The sequence below is a fragment of the Malania oleifera genome, chromosome 1 (assembly GCF_029873635.1).
Source record: "Malania oleifera isolate guangnan ecotype guangnan chromosome 1, ASM2987363v1, whole genome shotgun sequence".
Taxonomy (NCBI): Eukaryota; Viridiplantae; Streptophyta; class Magnoliopsida; order Santalales; family Ximeniaceae; genus Malania; species Malania oleifera.
In genome coordinates, this window is record NC_080417.1 from 23,443,012 (window position 1) to 23,462,609 (window position 19,598).

Here is a 19,598-nt window from a genome sequence, read left to right on the forward strand (position 1 = left end):
GTATTGGGTACTTGTTCTTAATGGTCACTTTATTTATTTCTCGATAATCAATACACATTCTCATTGATCCATCTTTCTTTTTAACAAATAGTACTGGTGCTCCCCATGGTGACACGCTGGGTCTGATGAATCCTTTGTCCAGCAACTCTTGTAATTGTTCCTTCAGTTCTTTTAATTCTACCGGTGTCATTCTGTATGGAGCTTTAGATATCGGTGTCATCCCTGGTAGTAGGTCAATAACAAACTCGATTTCGCGGTTAGTAGGTAGCCCAGGTAAATCCTCAGGGAATACATCCGAGAATTCCCTTACTATTAGAATATCCTCGAGCTTCAATTCTTCCTTTGGTACCTCCACCACGCAGGCTAGGTACCCCTGGCATCCATTCAAGAGTAATCTTTTTTCCTGGATAGCTGACAATATTTGTGGTGAAGGGCATACACGAGTTCCATTGAACTTGTATTCTTGCTCTCCAAGAGGTATAAACACCACCTCCTTATTATAGCAATTTATACTAGCATAGCCAGAAGCTAGCTAGTCCATCCCAAGAATTACGTCAAACCCATGCATACTAAATACTACCAAAGTAGCCGGTAGTATTTTTTTCCTCAATACAAATTGGGTAACCTTTAAGTATTTTTCTATATACTACCGAGGTTCCCGTTGGTGTAACCACAGATAACTCAGTTTCTAACGGCTGAGTCTCTACCCCACATATTTTAACATAAGTTGTAAATATAAAAGAGTGTGTGGCTCTAGAATCAAATAATACTACTACTTTCTTGGAGAATATGGGAATAATACCTGTCACCACATCATTAGTATTTTCTGCATGTCCTGGAGTGAGGGCATAGACACACGCCTGAGCAGTGTTTTGTTGATTGTTGTTTCGAGGTGCCTGGTTGCCTCCTCTTTGTTGATTTGGATTGTAGTTATTTTGTGGGCATTCTCGTTGCATATGACCAAGTTTACCGCACTAATAACAGACCCCTAATCCGGCCCGACACTCACCCCCATGTATTTTGTTGCATCTTGGACAAGGGATTCTTTGTGCATTATTTGGATTTCTCACTGTTTGTCCTTGCCCCACATTGTTGTTGTTGTTGTTGTTGTTGCTCCTTTTCAAAGGTCCTTGATTCCTACCAGAGTGAAACACTTGTGGCATGGGCCTCTTTCTCTGGTCGGATATTTCCACACTCCTTTGTAGACTTTCTTCTGCCTTCGTTGCTTTGTTTACCAAATTGGAGAAGTCTTCAAGCTCGAATACTGTTACCATTTCATAAATCCTTAAGTTCAAGCCTTCTTCAAATTTTCGAGCTTTCTTTGATTCGTTCGGAACCAAATATGATGCAAAACGGGATAATTCAATGAATTTTGCTGCATATTGTTGTACGTTCATATTTCCCTGTTTTAACTCCAAAAATTCCCTGGCCTTAGCATCTCTGGTGGTTTTGGAAGAAAATCGTTCAAAGAAGACTTCCTTAAAACGCTCCCATGTAAGGATTATTGGATTTGGTCCTTCCTCTAGGAGTAACTTTTTTGAGTTCCACTAGCGTTTGGCCTCACCAGTCATTTTATAGGCAGCATATAACACCCTTTGTTCATCCGTACAATGAAGGACTCGTAGTATTTCTTCCATTGATTGCATCCAATCTTCTGCAACAATTGGATCAACTTTTCCCTCAAAATTCGGAGGGTGCACTCGATTGAACTGTTCCACTGTACAACCTTCATGGGTTGGTGAACCATTCCGTTCCTTGGAATTCCGCAGAAGTTCCGCCATGACTTGTGTCATATCACGCAACATCTTAGTAGCATTGATGTCTTCTCCATTGCAAGTCCCCACATTATTCTCGTTTCCTTCAACGCTTACGTTGTTGTTCTTCGCGTCCATTCTGAAGGAAAGGACTAGAGTTATTTTAAAATTATAACCTTATCTTTAAAGTTTAATTAAAGTTATAGGCAAAAGAAAAATGTACTAATTTACCCGATCTTACCCACGTCATGGTTATGCCTATGCTCTAGTAAAATTATGTCTTAAAGTCTACAGAACTTATAACCTATTGCTTTGATACCAAATGTAATACCCCAACCCCGAAGGGTCTGGGATATTTACTTTTTACCATTGATTTACAGTAGAAGTAAATAAACTCAGTTATTATTAAACCAGAGCGCTAATTAACTGTATTACAATAATTTATTTTCAAAAAAAGAAAAATTATACAATAGATAATCATCTGGCATCATACTAACATTTCTAATAAATCCTTTTTTTTCTATCCCACCCGCATGCTTGTTATGCCTGATTTCCAATATATCATTCAAAGTCATCTGAAATATAAAATATGATTAGGGTGAGACGACGCTCAGTAAGTAAATAAGATTATTATTAGTGAGTGGTCAAAATGAGCTTTTAAAAATTTCGTAAAACAATATTTAATACTATAACTTCAAAACTGCTTCTAAAATAAATGTAAATCTAAAAATTTCTACATGAAACTTTTACCATTAACTATAATAGTAAAATTTAATAACCATATACTGTGACCGTTAAATTAAACTTTTAACTTTAAAACTATAAAAATATTTAATTATATACATACGTATACTTTTCCTTATGCGTTTCCTTTAAATCGTCATTTAGGCACAAGAATGACCTTTTTCATATAAACTTATACTTTTCTTTCAAATCATTAATAACTCTGTACACGTAATTAAATATGTATAAACATATATTGTAAAAACTACCCTTAGGCCTGTTAGTCGTAAGTCATGTTTACCCCATGACTGGGTTGTGCGGTCCGAAAACTGGGCTTAACTGGCTGGCCGACCAAACTAAATCAATGTACGTAAACATTAAGTGAAATTTTCCTTATTAAGTCCTGGTCCGGAATCAGGTGTGCACTCAGGAGATATCCACTAACATAAATAACCATCTGTAAACAGTGTGAGTGCACTCTGATCCATTTAAACTTTAAACTGCGGTACCAAGTATCTGTAACTTTGAACTTCCTTTGTCATAACGGGTTTCAAGACCATTTTATTATAATTTATGCAATTTAAAATAATCTCGTAAAAATCTCATCTTTACTCATATTTTCATAAAAAAATACAACGTAAAAATAAACTCATGCCACACAATTTTCATGTTAAAAATATATATAATTTTTTTTAATAGAAAGAAATGCTGAAAATTTACCCGAGGGGATTAGAACAAAATCTTAACCCAAAAATAAATGTAAGTATATTAAAGATAGAACTAGTATAATTAAATATACGTAAAAAAATAAACTCATGGAAATTTTATGGAACTAACTAACATAATTGAAATTTACTTACAAAGTAAACTTGGGTATAAATTTTAAATTAAAAAAAACTAACATAATTAAATTTACTTACTTCTTCTATTACATTGTGCTACGAATACCATAACTATCTTTAAGAAATGAGATCGGAAAGAGTGGGTGAGTGAGAACTTACTCAAAAAATCTCTCTCCACCACCAATTCTTTTACTCACTAATCCTTCTCTTCCTTCGAAAATTTTTGTGAAAAATGAAGGTTGAGAGCTTCCTATTTATAGAAAAATTTTGGGGAAGAAGTGGAATTTGTAAAAGTGTGGGGAGAGGGGTGAAATTATATAAATATATATATATATATATATATATATATATATATATATATCTATATATAGATATATTTTAAAATTAAAGAATGGACAAGGAATAGGCTAGGTATGGTTTGAGTATGGGTTAGGGATGGAGGTCATGTGAGAGTGTTTGCCACCACTCCCATTTAATTAATTTTTAATTAATTAATTATTTATTTATTTTAAATTTTTTTTTATTTTTTTAAATCATTATTATTATTATTATTATTATTATTATTATTTTTAAGCCATATTTTTTTTTAAGAATTAAATTAGAATTTCGAAAACTCATGTGGACTCCACATAGTTTTGTGGGCCCCACACAACTGTGAGACTCAACTGGGTCCTACGTAACTCCCATAGTCTTCATACGGTTTTATGAGCCCTACACAGTTTCGAGACTCATGTAGACCCCCACACGGCTTCAGGACTCATGTGGGCCTCACACGGTCTTGTGGGTCCCGCATAGAATACCTATATTATTATTATTTTATTATATATTTCTACAAATTATGTTAGTCAAAACATTATTTTATGTACTTATTTACGTATACAAACAGTGTCTACCCTATTTTATCCTATGAAATTCCATTTTGACCAAACCGACCTTTAGGGAGCGACTAAGCTGCAATGGTCTCTGAGCACTCGATTAGACAAGGTCTTTCTTAGACATCAAACATGGAATCAAAGATCCTAACAGAGAAACACTTTCGTTTTGATACTAACTAAATAACCATTATTATTATTTTATATTTTTTTTTGGGTTATTACACTAACAATATCCTCTTTTTTGAGGTCTTATTAGGCATTCAAAAATAGCACCTTATTTTATATTTCTTTTGAAAAGTTCTATGTTTATATTTATTTATTAAAAAGTTAATTGAAGACCACTAGATTCAGTTTAGGGATGATTCATAGTTAATTATGTACCATTTGTAGAATAGGTGTACCTCGCATAACTGAACTTTCGGCCCCAATTCTAGTAAATGTAGACTAAGACTACTGATTCCTTGGCTTAAGATTAGTCGAAAGACCAATCAATGAATAGTAATTAGGTAAACTAAACAACACCTAGGTAAATAACAAATTAGTGGTGACTCCATTGAACCTATATTATTATTACCCTTTGCCATTCTGGAATCTTCTTTGGGATGTTGCAACAAGTCTTTTTAGGATCGTTCATTATATAAATGAGTGATTATCAAGTTCAATTTTTATTTTAGTTTAATAAATCAAATATGAATAAACTCGACTTGTTTTGATTCTATTTAGGCTCATTTAATTAGTTAGAATTAGAATCATCTATGGTTTCATTTAATAAGGTAGATTTAGACCTGAAAGTATGGGCTCTTTGGGCGTGGGCTTATTTAACTCAAACCCCTTGACCTATATTTAGTGATATAGTCAATGCTCAAGGCCAATAAACTTAGTGGGGGTAAAAAAATTTAGCTAGAACTTCATAATAGTAGCAATAAGAATCCCTGTCCACGTTTTTGTCTAACAAAACCTACAAGTCTCTTGCCTTTGGTGAGAGGTTCCAAAAGAAGTAAAATTGTTTGTGAATATTTCAGTAGTTTGGTTCAATAAGGATGCGACAAATTATTTATTTACATAATAAACAATTTTGAACGAGCATATTAAAGCACAATCTGAGCCCAATTCAAACTCAAACTTGATTGAAATATAATATACAAGTTTGAGCATGGTAAGGTCAATTCAACTCAACTTGTTTGTAACCCTAAATTCACATCCTTTAGGCTTTTAAAATGTAGGTTATCTTTATCATGTATCTTGATCTATTACTCACAAGAGTATCTAATTCAATAATCTTCTTTTTTCCCTCAATCAATTTATTAGTTTATAACTTAAAAAAAAAAAATCCTCCACAACGAACCCAAGAGAACTTACAGATTGACTTTTTGCATTAATCCTAATTAATCAAAAAAATTATTTTGTTTTGTTTCCGAGTACTAATCCAAGTGATATATACTTATATTTATATGTACAAGTGCAATCCATGAGCCTCTCTCTCTCTCTCTCTCTCTCTCTCTCTCTCTATATATATATATATATATATATATGTACAAGTGTAATCCATGACCCTCTCTCTCTCTCTCTCTCTCTCTCTCTCTCTCTCTCTCTCTCTCTTTATATATATATATATATATATATATATATATATGTACAAGTGTAATCCATGACTATATATATATAAATTAGCAAAGTGACAAAGGAAACATACCCACGATTCTTCAAGCTAAGCCCTAATTCTGGGCATCCATAAGGCTGAAGCATATGCATGTATGTATCATTTTATAGCTGTCAAGGGCAATGGAAGTTCATTGCACATGTACAAAGCCCAAATGAAAGATCTAGCTAGCTAGCTAGCTAGCCTCTACTTGTCTGATCCCTCGGTATAATGATTTACTCATTGCCCTATTTCTCTCCAAGAGTAGAAGTAAAAAAGTGTTGGGATTCTTTCAAAGAGGTAGAAAAAAAAAATGTTGGGATTATCAAAGCCTAGAGAGGGAAACAATAAAAAACACATATAGGAATTAGAAATCTGACGAATCAAAACCAAAGCTAATTCCCGGCTACTTAATTATATGCTTGCCCTTGGAGATTGTACTCCTTCCTCGGGGGAGAGTTTGGATTTTTTTGGCTCATTAAAATCAATAATATTTACAATTTTTTGCAGAAAATATCCCAAACTGTTGAAGATGTGATTTTTATGTTAATTCTCTTGAGTTTAAATCGAATAAAAAGAATTATAAAAAAGTAATATAAGGTGAGAAATGCACTACTTTCATTATATAGTTCAAAAATAATGAACTTTTTAATGAATCTGAATAAAAATCATCTTTATTAAGAGATTAATAGTATGATTTTTTTTCCATGCCATAGTTTAAAGTCTCAAACATTGTACCTAAACTTTCATAGCTCCACAAGAAACCAAGGTCTTTGTAGCGCCTAAAAGATTCTTCAACTAGAATGGTCCATTACTACTCAAATTAAGTGTCCAAGATGAAATAATTATTTACAGCTGCCCCTTCCCATAGGTTGCATTATGGTGTCTTCGTAACTTTACTCAAGTATTTTTTTTATTTTATTTAATGTTATTTGACTTATTATCAAGTTTTAGTCTCATTGAATTCGGAAGCCACATACACGAGATTAAGAAAGTGTTATATATAATACAGACTTCTCAAAGGTGCCATGTATGGTAGAAGGATGCTTATCAAAAAGTCTTTTATAATTCTTCCTCTCATTGTTTTAAAACTTGGAATTGTGAGGAATCACTGAGCTATACTACAAGAAAAATGGAGTATTGGGGGTTCGAATCACGGTTGATGCACACGGTGTAGACTTAATTGTGTCCTGAGATGTGCCCTGAGAAGCGAGTTGGCGAAACGTCTAACCTAGGTTGTGATTACCAACCGCATCCGATTTACACGAGTGGCGAATCAGGGAGGAAGGCCGCCGCTCCGTGGGCTTGATGCCACGCCGGGGGGTCTGAAGGGCTCGTTGGTGGTAGGAGTCCCCACGTTAATAAAAAAAGAAAAAAGAAAAAGAAAAAATGGAGTGCAGCGATGAACAAATTTCATCGTGAAAATACATTTTCCGTTCGGAAAAGAAATTTTTGCAATGAATAAATGTTGTGGCTCATTTTGTCACTAAAAGCCCTATGGCAATTACTTTGTGATGGCATTGCCGCAAACATTTTAATTATAGCAGTGTTGTCACTAAATCCATTTCTAAAACAATCATCCTTTACATTTCTAAATTAGGAATGTTGCCCTATTGAGCAATGAAAAAGAAGATGTTACTCCTAAAAAATTCCCATTGGGGCTTACAATTTACATATTTAGTGATGAACATGCATGCTGTTGTCAATTTGCTATACTTGCCTCGAAAATATAGGAAATAACCTTCATTGATAAATGCACTTTTGCAATTGGTGACAACATTATTTTGTTGCTAAACAAACAATATTTCTCTTTAAAACTTGATTATTTGTGATAGTACATTTTTCTTTCAACAAGCAAAAAGAAACTTTGTTTAGCAAGAACTTGAGGAAAACAAAAGTACAAAATCCTAAAGAAACATAAGTTATTACAGTCGCAATGTCCTAGAGAAGAGTCTGGAAGAGTGAGGAATAATAATATTAAAGATTCGATGGAGTTGTCACTAACTTGTTATTTACCTAAGTGTAGTTAGTTCATATAATTACTGCTCATTGATTGGTCTCTACATTAATCCTAGACCATGGAATCAGTAGTCTCGATTTACATCTACTAGAGTTGGGATCATGAGTTCAGTTATGCAAGGAGAAGGTACTAGCACCTCCTACACAACCGTTCTATGAAAGTTACCTAATTAACTATGAATTATCCCTAAACTGAATCGAATAGTTTTTAATTAACCCCTTAATCACTACAAAAAATAAGGTTATTATTGAAGGATCAAAACCATCACTAATAATCATAAAATCGTCACTAATAGTTTTAGTGACGAATTTATAAGTATTAGTGACGGTTTTAAATTAATTGTTATATCTGTCGTTACTACTAATTATTAGTAACGAATTTTGAAATCGTCACTAATAATATAGTATTAGTGACGAATTATAACCGTCACTAAAACCCCAATACTGTCACTAATAATTCTATATTGGTTCAACATAAATTCATCACTAATAGTAGGGTATTAGTGACGAATTTTAAAATCGTCACTAATAATCTAGTATTAGTGAAGAATCATAATTCGTCACTAATAGTGTAGTATTAGTGATGGTTTTAAATTCGTCACTAATAGTTGGGCTCTAGTGAAGGATCAAAACCGTCACTAATACTTATTAGTCTTTAGTAAAAGATCATAATTCGTCACTAATAGTGTAGTATTAGTGACGGTTTTGATCCGTCACTAATATCTATAGAAACCGTCACTATTAATTTAAAATTAATATTTTTTTAAATCATTAATTCCTATGAAAATCTGTAATTACATTTTCACATAAATTAAACCATAATTATTAAAAAATTCATAAATTATTAAAATTTCTAATTCAAAATCAAATACAATTACAAATACATTATATAAATTCCGAATGTTTTATACATGAATCTCATATGTTCAGATAACAAAAAAATAATAATAAAAAAATCAAAAGTTGCATCCTTCTGTAGTGCATGGCATCGTGTTGATGATGTGACAACCGCAAACCCTACAAATTAAGAATTATAAAAAAAAAATAAAAAATTAGTATACAATTTTTTACCTTATACGTATTATAAGTATCAATGATTTGAGAGAAAAATAATCGGACACTTGGACCAAAAAAAAAAAAAATGATACTATATTAAATAGCTAAATTTTATCAGTTTTGAGAAATTTTGGCAATATTTCCTTTGTAAATAGGATATTTTCCATAAAGATATGTTTGAAACCTGAGTATTTACACTAAATAGGTCACAATAATCCAACCAGTAATTAATGAATTTTATGAGTGCACAAGATCTTCATATAATCAGTATTAAATAATGTAATGTGTTTATGCATCCCACAAACAATTTATATCAGACTATAGTTCTATGAAAAAATAAAATGTGACATTGATAATGATTTACATGACTTCTTTAGGACTAAAAAATAACTATAATAATCAAATAATGCAAATGAGTCCATTATTGATAGAATTTTCACTTAGCATATGCAAAAGTAAATTTAGAGATGAAGTTTAAAATTTATTTGAACTTCACTCATCATTTCAAAAAAGTTTTAACATTCAGTATACTATAATCATTCTCACAAATATGGTATATGACTTTGAAACACTATGATCTATTTAAATTTATCCAACTAGTAATGACTACATCTTATAAGTGGTACAAAACAAAAAAAAGTAAGCTTTGAAAAACTATGATTTATTTAAATTTATATACACACACACACACACACACATACATACATACATACATAAATATCTTTATTTTGACTAGATTGTATGCATGCTTTTGATCTTTGTTTCCTTAATTGGATCTTAAAATAAAGTTTAATGTTGTTAGATCTTCAGTTAAGGAGTTGGGAGGCTCCTGTATTACTTGTAGGCTATAGTGTTTGGAAGATTTATTTGGGGGGAGGTTAAGAAAGCGTTGGAATTTAACAAATTTTCGGTAGCATACTGTCTCTAAATAGAACATTTCCCAAACCTGCAAGTCACAAAAGTTTTTCCTAGGTTTAGCTAAGACAGCAACAGTAGTACACAACCTAGGGTCTCTCTACACAAATATGAAATTGCAGAAAAGATAAATCAAGTCCTAACAGCACAAGCAATACAGTTTCAATATCTCCCAACAATTTACAATTCAACATATGAATAGAATTAAACAAGCAACAGAACTACCAGCATGCAATTCAAACTACGTTTTACATACCTTTTAATGAGAGGAGCCACCGACATCATCTGGTCGAGATTGGCGCATCATTTGTTCAAACTACACTTAATTGCCTGTTCAGAATTACTACGAGCATGGCTTCAACGTTGGACACCTTGTCTTTCAAACTCTGGTTCTCCACTGTGACGTTAGACACCATGTCTTTCAATTGTTGGTTCTCCATTTCCATCGTATGCATCTACTGAACCATCTCCTCCGCCCAAGACTTGGCGTCTCCACATTTGATTAAATCTCTCACAAGACCACGGATATCACATCAAGCTAAGAAGTTCACAACACCCCAACATTCAATCTTTACTAGCTCCACTAGTTTCTAAAACAAAGTACAAAGCATTTTGTCAGAACAGTTGAACTTATATTCTAACATCACAATGTATAAGAAGAAGCACCTTATTGTTGCGAGGATGAGTCATCGTCTATAAATTGGACATTTTCTCATAAAACCTCTATTTGAAATCTGGTTATTTTCAATAAATAAATCATTTCAATCATGCAACAACCTAAATCCACTACCAGCATACAATTCACAATATACTGCATCAGTCATGCAGTTGGCATTCAACACAAGCATATATTTCAGCCCGCGAATTCTAGAATTCATATAACATAATACCATCATCTCTTACATTGCAGAAAACATAATAATAAAACTTATAATTCCTTTCATTTCTCCATATTTGATTTGATCTCTCACAAGACCACGGATATCACATCAAGTTAAGAAGTTCACAACACCCCAACGTTCAATCTTTACTGGCTCCACTAGTTTTTAAAACAAAACACAAAGCATTTTTGTCAGATCAGTTGAACTCAGATCCTAACATCACAATGTACAAGAAGAATTACCTTATTGTTGCAAGGAGGAGTCACCGTCTGTAAATTGGACATTTTTTCATAAAACTTGTACTTGAAACCTGGTTGTTTTTAGCAAATAAATCATTTCAATCGGTGGCACGGCAGAACGTGCTGAGGGCAACTGTACATCCTCAAGAGTCATCCTTGGTGCTCTCCTCTCATCCGAAATCCGTTCATGCTTACTCAGGGCCACTTGACCCCTGGAAGAAGACTCTCCCCTCGGCAGGTGCTGGATCCTCTAACTCTTGGCAGCACATCATGGCGAGTGGCCGTGCTTTGAGGCAGCCCGAGGCTTCATTCGCGGAGGCATTGGCTAGGAAAGATGAAATCCTAATATTTATGTTGAAAACAAAATTTTTTTCAGAGGGGCATACTTAACAATAACATTACGAGAAAATATTCACCCCTACTTATTAAAAAAGTTCAACATAAATTTAATTTTAAAACTCATTTACTAAATAAGTAAAGTATGTTAAAAGTCGACTCGATTTGGACCGACTTGATTGTAATCTTATCTAACAATAACATTACGAGAAAATATTCAATTAATAGGCAGACGTATATAACTCACCCATTTCATACCAATGGAGATACGTGTTGATGTGGTCAAGTGATCAACTGTGGTCAGCTCAAACATAGACATGCTATTTGTGGTTCCAAGAACATTACTCATCTCATTTGGTGCTTATACAGTTATATACTTCAACATCTATTATCTCATATTTTGGAAAAGTTTTTAACAAAATTTCGGTAGCATGCCGACTGTAAAGTGAACGTTTACAAAAAAAAAAAAAATTACCTGAAAAAGAGTTTATATATAAGAGCATGCGAGAACCTAGATTCACTACTAGCATGCAATACACAAATCTGCATCAGCCATATAGAAGGCATATTCACAACCAGTATGACAACTCAATCTAGTATTTCACAAGAGATGTAATATAATTTCAATAAGAGTAGAAAGTCTTAACACAACACTTATATGGTAAGCAATACACTAATAAGAAAGGAATATACATTCAAATGGTGAAATAAACTCAAATTACAAACAATCAAATATATCAAACCAACAATATTCACATTTTTCTTGAAATACGACAAAAAGAATATGTAAAAAAAAAAAATATGAAGATATAAGGAAGAAACAAACAACTGAGAATATGTTATTTTAAGGCATACTTAATGGGCATATGGAGTTATTAAGTATGTTAAATTGCGTGATCAAAACCTAAATATATACAAGTTTGCAAGTATATGATGACTATTGGATTTGAATACATCCAACTAAAATTTCTGTTTATAACCAGTTTATTCTTACTCAAGTGTGCTCAGTTTTTCTAGCCACCAGCCAGCAACTCTAATAATTATTACAAACACACAAACTTGCACATAGACCTCTAAAGTAATTCTAGCTCGCGTGCGCGCGCACGCGCACACACACACATAGAAAATCATAATAAGCCCTTAATAGAAAATCATGTTCATTTTCATATGTTATGCTTTAATTGTGTTATAGTTTTAATAGCAATAATAGTAGGCAAAATCATCAACTAAAAAGAAAAGCATATATGTAGAGAAAAAAATATTGTACGAACTTCTACCAAAAAAATTAAGGGGAAACCAAATCCTAACTCCTCTAGAAGGGCTCTGCTCTTGTTGGCATCACCACAAAAAACACAATTCCTATTGTGTAAATCCCTCGATTTTCTAATCCAGAGAATCAATGCAAATCTAGGGATATGACTTTTAACCAAACAATTTTGTGCCATCATACAGTAGGAGTCTTCTCTCTAATAACCTCTCATGCTGTAGATAAAGGAATTTGCTGGAATTTTTTACCAAAAAAAATGTTAAAGTCTGCCTGTGCCATAACTGGATGGAAAGAGATAAATTCTATGATTTCCTTTATAACTTGAGTAGTTCTCCTAGACCAACACCAAGCATTATTTTTTATTATTTCAAATACAGTAGCATTATAAGGGAGAAAAAAATTCTTTTTGAATGGATAGTCCATATTTTAGGAAGAGGGGACCATATGGATGTCAATTATCAAATAACGGTGAGGTGTTTCTACCATCTCCAACATTGTAGCTAAATAAATAGGTCACTTTATATCTGACTTTAAGAATCGTGCACCAAGCTGGAGTATCAGAAGGAGGTGGTCTTAGAGCCCAAATACTTCTATTCTTTAGTTTATAAGAAATCAACCAGGTACCTAAAGGAAATGGTATCAATACCAATGAGCCATAAAAGCTTTTTTTTTTTACAGGAAAAGCATCCCTTAGCTCATTTAATCTTATGAGACCAAGGCCTCCATCAATTTGCAATAGGCTTACATACTTTATTTCAGCTTATTTTGCTAAAGGAGCAAGAGAAATCCTTGCCTTTTCAAAGAAAGGCCTTATCTTTTCTCCAAACAATTCAAAACCAAATTTGGAAGAAAAATACAGGAACCCCAATATTGGTGGATACTCATCTAAACTGACTTAATTAGCTGAATTCTGCTAGCATATGAAAGGTTTTTCTATCTCAGATACTAATATTCCTAATGATTTTTTCAACTAATACTTAGCAATCTTCTCTGTTGATTTCTTTTTGTTGCTAGAGGAAGTCCCAGATATCTATCTGGTAAGGCTCCCATAGTTATATTCAAGTTCTTATGAGTATTCTGAAGAGTTACCTCATCAATTCCTGAGTAAAACATCATAGATTTAGAAGCAACAAATAGTAAACCCATGAAACATTTTCAGAAAATAAACCAATTGAAGGAATAAATTTTTTTTTTAGGGGAAAAAAAACTCTTGAACCAGCACAAACACATAATAAACATCAAGAACTAAAAACAAACCCAAAAACAATTTCTTCAAATCCCAATTCAAAGATATCTTGAAGGCTTCTCATGTTTGATCTCCTCGGCGAAGACAATGGAGACGGATCCAAAGCGTTAGTGGCGGTGAGGAAGAGAGAGAGAGAGAGAGACCGAAGAGATTGAGAGATAGAGAGATTGAGAGAGAGAGACTGGAGAGACTAAGAGAGAGAGAGAGAGAGAGGGAGAGAGAGAGAGAGAGAGAGAGAGAGAGAGAGAGAGAGAGAGAGATGGAGTGAAATGACGACGATTGGAGGGAAATGAGTGAGATTAATGGAACCTGCGTGCATTTTTCAATGAGAGGCTATTAGTGACGAATTTCAAATTTGTCACTAATATTGTAAAATAATTTTTTTTAATTTTTTTTAAAATAACAGAATTATTAGTGATGGTTCCCAAATCCGTCACTAATAAGGGACTAATAGTGATGAATCTTCAAATTCATCACTAATCTTGTGAAATAATTTTTTTTTATTTTTTTAAATAAAAGAAATATTAGTGATGGTTCCCAAATTTGTCACTAATAAGGGGCTAATAGTGACGAATATCAAATTCATCACTAATATTGTAAAATAATTTTTTAATATTTTTTTTAAATAAAATAAGTATTAATGACGGTTCCCAAATCTGTCACTAATAAGAGGCTAATAGTGACAAATCTTCAAATTTGTCAATAATATTATGAAATAAATTTTTTTTTTACTTTTTTTAAATAAAAGAAGTATTAGTGACAATTCCAAAATTCGTCACTAATAAGGGACTACACTAATATTGTGAAATAAATTTTTTTTATTTTTTAAAAATAAAAGAAGTATTAATGACGGTTCCCAAATCAGTCACTAATAAGGGGCTAATAGAGACGAATATTCAAATTCATCATTGATATTGTGAAATAAATTTTTTTTTCATTTTTTTAAATAAAAGAAGTATTAGTGACGATTCCCAAATTCGTCATTAATATTGTAACATAAATTTTTTTTAAATAAAAGAAGTATTAGTGACGGTTCCCAAATCTGTCACTAATAAGGGGCTAATAGAGACGAATCTTCAAATTCATCACTAATATTGTTAAATAATTTTTTTTTCATTTTTTCCAAATAAAAGAAACATTAGTGACGATTCCCAAATCTGTCACTAATAAGGGGCTAATAGTGACAAATCTTTAAATTCGTCACTAATATTATAAAATAAATTTTTTTAATTTTTTTTAAATAAAAAAAGCATTAGTGACGGTTTCCAAATCTTTCACTAATGAGGGGCTAATAGTGACGAATCTTCAAATTCGTCACTTATATTGTGAAATAAATTATTTTTATTTTTTAAAACAATATTAGTGATGGTTATTTAATCGTCACTAGTAAGAGTCTTTTAGTGATAGATTTAATTCGTCATTAATACCGCATAAATTGTCGCTAATATTTTTCCGGGATAATTTTTACGCGAAAAATGTTTTCCCGCAAAATTTTTGGGTTTTTAGTGACGAAACTATTAGTGACAGTTTCAAATCCATCACTAATAGTTTTGTTACTAAAAATTGATTTTTTTGTAGTGATAAATAAAAAAAAAATTAAAATTTTCAAAATAAAATATAAAAGAAGTTGCAATTTAGGAATGTATAATAAGACCTCCAAAATAGGGGATCTTATTAGATAAATTCCCTTCAAAACTAATATATATAAGTGAGATTTGAAACACTTCTTTACCCTTTGTTTGATCATTGGGACACACACACACCAAAATAGAATATACGTACAAATAATTATAAAACAAATTCATCAAATTTGTGCAAAAAGAGTCTTTAAAACATTCTTAGGTTTCCAAAATTTTTAAAGAATTTTTTGAAAATTTTCCAACATTTTTCTGTAATTCTCTATAATGTTTTAAGACTTTTTCTCCATTTTTTTTATTTTTATTTTTTCCATTTTTTTTGTTATTTGAGTCAAAATAATTCAAATAGTTTTAAATTATTATTTTTAAAATATTTTTCCTAATTTTTTTTTCTAATTTTTCACGATTTTCTAAATTTTTAAAAATTAAAAAAAAAATCAATTAAAATTAATATTTTTATATAAAAAAAAAAACAAGTTGGCAGTTCAGGATGGGCCAGACTAGTTCAACGAGTAACCTTGGGTTGACTTAAGTCAAATCGAATTGACCCGGTTGGGGAAGAGGGTTGCCACGTGTCAGCTAGCAGTGGCTACATGTGGCGCTGATATTTTATATTTTTTAATTTATTGTATTAGGATTACGTCAGCATGACATCAACGAGTAGCCTAAAGACCAATCAACGAGTAGTAATTAAGTGAACTAACCGTACTTAGGTAAATAACAAGTTAATTAGTGGTGATTCATTCGAACCTTAATATTATTATTCTTAACCATTCCAGACTCTTCTTCGGACGTTGTGACAAAGAGAATCTCCTTTTTGATCATGTTTAAATGTATATCTCTTCGACTGAATTTTGTGCATATATGGCATAAATCATGCTTAGAGAAATGCAAAAATAGAATCAAATTCTATTCATCTAAGCATATTTTGCCAAAAAAAAAAAAAAAGATTTTCCAATGAGGCTATTATCATTAAACATAAGAATATAAATCACCTGTGCTTCCGAATGAGCAGACAGAAAAGAAAAGGTTGAGAAGAAGTTGCTTCAGGGAATTCTTCCCTGCCAAGCGATCCAACCTAAGAGGTTATGTCGTCCTTACCTATCTTGATTGGCGCATAATTCCAGAAGGATTGACTGTGTTCTTGCAAATTTGTGGCTCCCATGAATCTTTTTTCGTCACCAAATCTAATGCAAATGAGAAATCTCCACAAGCTTTTGGTTTTCTTACAAATGAAGTCTCCAAATCAATTTTCCAAGCAAGATCAAGTTCATACCCAAACCTTTATTAGAAGGATATAATTTATTTCATTTTATCAAAGGGTATTTAAAACTCTTTACAATTTTCTTGTAGAAGAAATTACTTTGAAATCTCTCAATTTTGTCGACCACTTTTATAAGGATGGATAAAATAGAGGAGGTCATAAATTTAGTTTGTATTATTTATTTATTTTTTTAATAATTCAGAAACTCAGCCATCAACGCGCCACTTTACATATTTGAAAGTATAGATTTAGTAAGTCTTAATCTTCCACCCAAAGACAAATATTTAGCTTTCTACTGAGTAAATTTAGATTCTACTTTGTTCACAACAGGATCCCAAACCCTTTTTGCACTAGCTTTCGCTCACAATGGAAGTCCCCGATAGGTTCTCGGGAAGGTAACAATCTCAAAATTTAAGATCTTTGTAAAGGTAATTGAATTTGGTACTAACCTAACTAGAAAAATAATATTTTTTTTTGCGAAGTTGATATTAAGCTCAACCACACCCTCAAAAAATAATGGTACAACTCTTAGTCATTTAATTAAGCTTGAAGATTGAATTCCCACTGAAATTACTATATTGTTAGTAACATGTAAATGAGAAATTTTGATCAAATTACTGTCGTTTTAGATGTAAACTCCATCGATCATCTTTAAATATTTTGCCTTTTGAAACATTAGATTAAACTTTAAAACTATAGAGAGAAGAAAGCTTCCATAAAATTACAATAATATGTTATTTGTTGCAATTGATTAAACTAACAATAATTCAAATATACACTTACATAATCTTAAAAAATTGTTATAAACATTTATGTCTCGACTTATATATTTCAATAGTTTATATACAAAAGTCTTCACGTCAATATTAATGCTCATACAATTATTATAAAGTGCTTAGTGTATACAGAAAATATTAAAAAAAAAAATATCACATCACAATCAAATAGCCACAAAAAACAGAGCCTACCGTTAATCAATCAAGTCAACTAGTGATAAGTTAAACTTTTAAATCAGATAAAACGAAAGAGAATGGTTAAAAACAAAAAGAAAAAGAGGAGAGACAGAGAGTGGGTGTGTGTTACATCCATAATTGTTTATCTGATGGCTGCCCATGCATGGAGGAAGTGGGATATGAACACGAGGGTGGGGGGGGGGGAAGTGGCGGGGCATGCATGAATCATGATATGAGATTGAAGAGACACAGTGCACCACATTTACACGTCACGACTCCACAGAATTGAAGTACTCATTAAGTGCTTCTAATCAATCCAAACTTTTGGAGAAAAAACCCGATTGGGAGTTGAATTTTGAAGTGGAAAATAATTAATCAGTTAATTAAGTGGTGGTGATCAATGGACGGGAGAATTAAGAGAGGAAGCTTGCTACAGCACGCACGCCTGTCGCTCCTCTAAAAAGATAGCTGAAGGGGACGGCATGGCATGCATGCATGCACGTAGAGCCCACCCCTTAATTTGTTCTTCTTTTACTTGCTTTAACGTTGATTGATGGGACAAAACCAATTGACCGAATCCCATGAAACTAAGACTGCTCAACTTGTCCTTAATTGCATTGCATGCCCCGCCATATGTGCGTAGAAACAATTTTCCTTTTTCTTTTTAAACAAGAGACAGAGGCAGAAGGGGATGGAGCTAGTGAGCTACCGTTAGGGTATGTGTACGCACGAATCATTACTTGACCAAATTTAACTTTGCGTAAGCTACCCAAATTAAAGTTTTCTACTCATGATGATGGTTGGCTTCCAACATCTTCTCCTTCTTACATGCATTTTCATTAAATTAGGTCTCTCTCTCTCTCTCTCTCTCTCTCTCTCTCTCTCTCTCTCTCTATATATATATATATATATATATATATATATATATCTCACCAATTATTAATTCCACAGGTCCTCCCCTTCATCATCATTCATTTTACATGTCTATAAATCATCTTCATGCATGGTCAAGGGTTTTGATGCTGTCTACCACAACGCACAGTAGGAAACATAAAGGATAGTTGGGTACATCATCGTCAATCATGATCCCTCCCACTGCGCCCTACCCGCACTGCCAATCTTAAAATCAAGAAGAAATTAAAATTAAACAGATAGAAAGGAAGAATATATATATATATATATATATATATATATATGAGCAATATTCCGTATATATCCCCAATACAGTATTAGCTAGGCTCATACATATTTTTTAACAGGTTTCCAAATCCAATCTGATTAAGAATAAGATATTCTCTCTTTCCATTGGTATTATCTTCATTAGTTTCTTAATTTGTATTCTTTAACTTAGTTGCCACATCCAAAAATACGGCGAGATGATTATTTATTGCGTTTGAAAGTATTAATTTTGGACTTTAAATTTTAATTTGAATAATGAATTTGAACAAATTTTAATATAATATTCTATTATAATTTTTTAAATTCAGACAAATTCAAATCCAATAACTATTCAAATTATAGAATATTTATACAATTAGAGCTCCGTATAATGCCAGTCCAAATTTTTAGCATTTGAATTTTGCTTTTTTAAGATGAAATTAAATGTGCACGCTGAGTTTTAAAAATCAAAATTTGATTATTTTATTATTTGAAAAAATTAAATTTATTTGGAATCTATTTTTAAAATTAAAATTTTTAGATTATTTAAAAATAAAAAATAAAATAAAATAATGAAAAATCTCAAAAAATGAAGCATGGAACCTATCATTTCACGTGTCCATACACTTATTTTTAAAATTTTAAAATATGAAAAAAATATTTTTCTTTGATATTAATAGATATAGGATCAATTTATCGGATATTTAACACACAAAATATAGAGATACAAATATTAGATTTTTGAAGTCCGCACTAAATGGGAAAAATGTCCGATGCAGTCTTAGAGTGGTCGG